Here is a 2,088-nt window from a genome sequence, read left to right on the forward strand (position 1 = left end):
CTCTTTATAACGCTCTCTCTCTCTCTCTCTCTTTTTATAACAATAAAAAATCATATTATTATGCAAAACCACCGAAAACGCCATAAGAGTAAATAATTGCAATTGTTTGTGAGTCCTGCCACAGTTAATTAAAATTTTGTGGTCTCCGTGTCTGCGCTAATTGTCTTCTGGAGATCAATTCGAAAAAAAAAAGGAAAATATATTTTTCAAATAAAAAAAAAAAATTTCTACACTTAAAATCGGTCAGGATGGTTTATGACCTGATGCAATTTGGAAAGATGTAACAAAATTGGTAACGCATCCATCAGACGCCATTGGTGAAATTTTAGCACCATCACTCGTCGTATTAAGCAGGGAAAGTAATATTTCTCGCAAGAGGCGTAAATCTGTTCAAAGCTCCAAGCAGCTATGTTATGTTCGCTATGCTATGATAATTTATACAGTTCTGTATAGTCTGAAGACAGCACTTTCAACCGAAATACTGGTCGTTTTATTCAGCACCTCGCACTACTATTTATGCTTTCACTTACAAAGCGGACCGAACTAATTTCCACTAGCAATAGTTTGTATCCGATCAGCTCTTCGCGGCAGATAGTAATAGAGCTCTGTTGCTAATTGCAATGAATGCCTTTATCGTTCGCATATTTTACTGCGGTGCCCCTGAAACTTAAGTCTCTCTGCCTTGATGTATAACATGACAAGAGGCGATTGAATGACAAGCGGGTAGAGGAAAGGTTTTTTCACTCCCTTTTTTTGGTATTGCCTCAGCACTTAGAAAACAGAAAAAGTCATATTTAAAAACAGTTGGTTAAGGACTGAGGAACCACCAAGTTACGGGCATGTTGGTCTTATCACGAAAGCTGCTGTACCGACATTTCCTTTTATATAATTATAAAAAAAATTTCAGCGAAAGCACGAGCTCAAGCAATCGACGAACATAACATATAGACAGAACATACATACATTCGACAGAAGCTTCTTCTCCGAAATAAATTTTAAATAGTATACTTCAAGAACAAAGGCTTACAGCCCTATCCTGACAAATCGAGCAAATTAAAGGTAAATTATTAATTGGTTATTAAAATATATAAAAATTTTATTCCTCAAATAATCTTTTATGCTTTAATGCAAATTAACGAAGGTGATCAAGAAATAATATATCAATAGAAGTTGTGAAGCTATACGTGAGAGTTAAATTAGAGTTACGTTAAATTCCTCCATCGAGTCTATGTTGTGTTTCTCGTCATTGTTTTTATTTTTCAATGCGTTTTTCATAAGATGTCTTTGGATGCCGAACAAAACGAAGCAAGTTATTATCTATTTAAACGTTTTTTTTTGAAGGGTTCGAATTACTCTTGATGTACTTATGTATTTTGTGCAACATCATTGCAAAGATCTGTTTTGCGTCCAAAATGCAAGTTCGAATTCGGGGCAGGGAATGTTAAGCAAATTGGTCAGCTCGAAATTGGTAGCCATAAAAAAACGCTGAGAAAACAAAAAACAGTTGAGTAGAAGAAGTCTTTGAGTAAATCTTGACCAAAGTTTGTTATAAGCAAACTTACCTTTAGGCAAACTTAAGAAATTCTCATGTTCCTATTAGTATGATTAGTCCAATATTTGCTTCCTTTCATTAATATATTTGAAATTATGTAAGTAAAGCTTTTTGTTAATCGTGTCCTATATATTCTTGTTAAGAAAGTGATATCCACATACTAAAAATATAAAAAAGAAACAACCACCAACGTCAATCTTAGCGATCCTGCCAGGAGTCGAACCTGGAATCTTCTGATCCGTAGTCAGACGCGTTATCCATTGCGCCACAGGACCCTCCTATGAATTTGAATGTGAATAGTGTACTTATGCAAGAAGTATATAAACGCATACCAGTCTCGATCCATACCGATAACAACAAATCAATAAATGTGGACATATGCTTAACCTTCGATATTTATAGTATGTACAACGCACGACCATGAATAGCAAGATCGCTTTGTAAGCATCATTCTATATAAGTTTCAAGTGGTCTCGTATCACTTACGTCGGTGTTTGTATTTACTAAGTTGGATATGTGCGATCGATATGCGATGA

The 2,088-nt window shown here is 35.1% G+C and overlaps 1 non-coding gene across 1 annotated transcript; it reads right to left on the reverse strand.

Annotated features, from left to right (window-relative positions):
• Positions 1 to 1,754: 1,754 nt before the first annotated feature.
• On the reverse strand, positions 1,755 to 1,827 carry Trnar-acg. The gene has a single exon. It is a non-coding gene; the product is annotated as a tRNA-Arg (tRNA).
• Between the last annotated feature and the right edge of the window lie 261 nt (positions 1,828 to 2,088).

Source organism: Glossina fuscipes, unplaced genomic scaffold, assembly GCF_014805625.2.
Source record: "Glossina fuscipes isolate IAEA_lab_2018 unplaced genomic scaffold, Yale_Gfus_2 28, whole genome shotgun sequence".
NCBI classification, from domain to species: domain Eukaryota; kingdom Metazoa; phylum Arthropoda; class Insecta; order Diptera; family Glossinidae; genus Glossina; species Glossina fuscipes.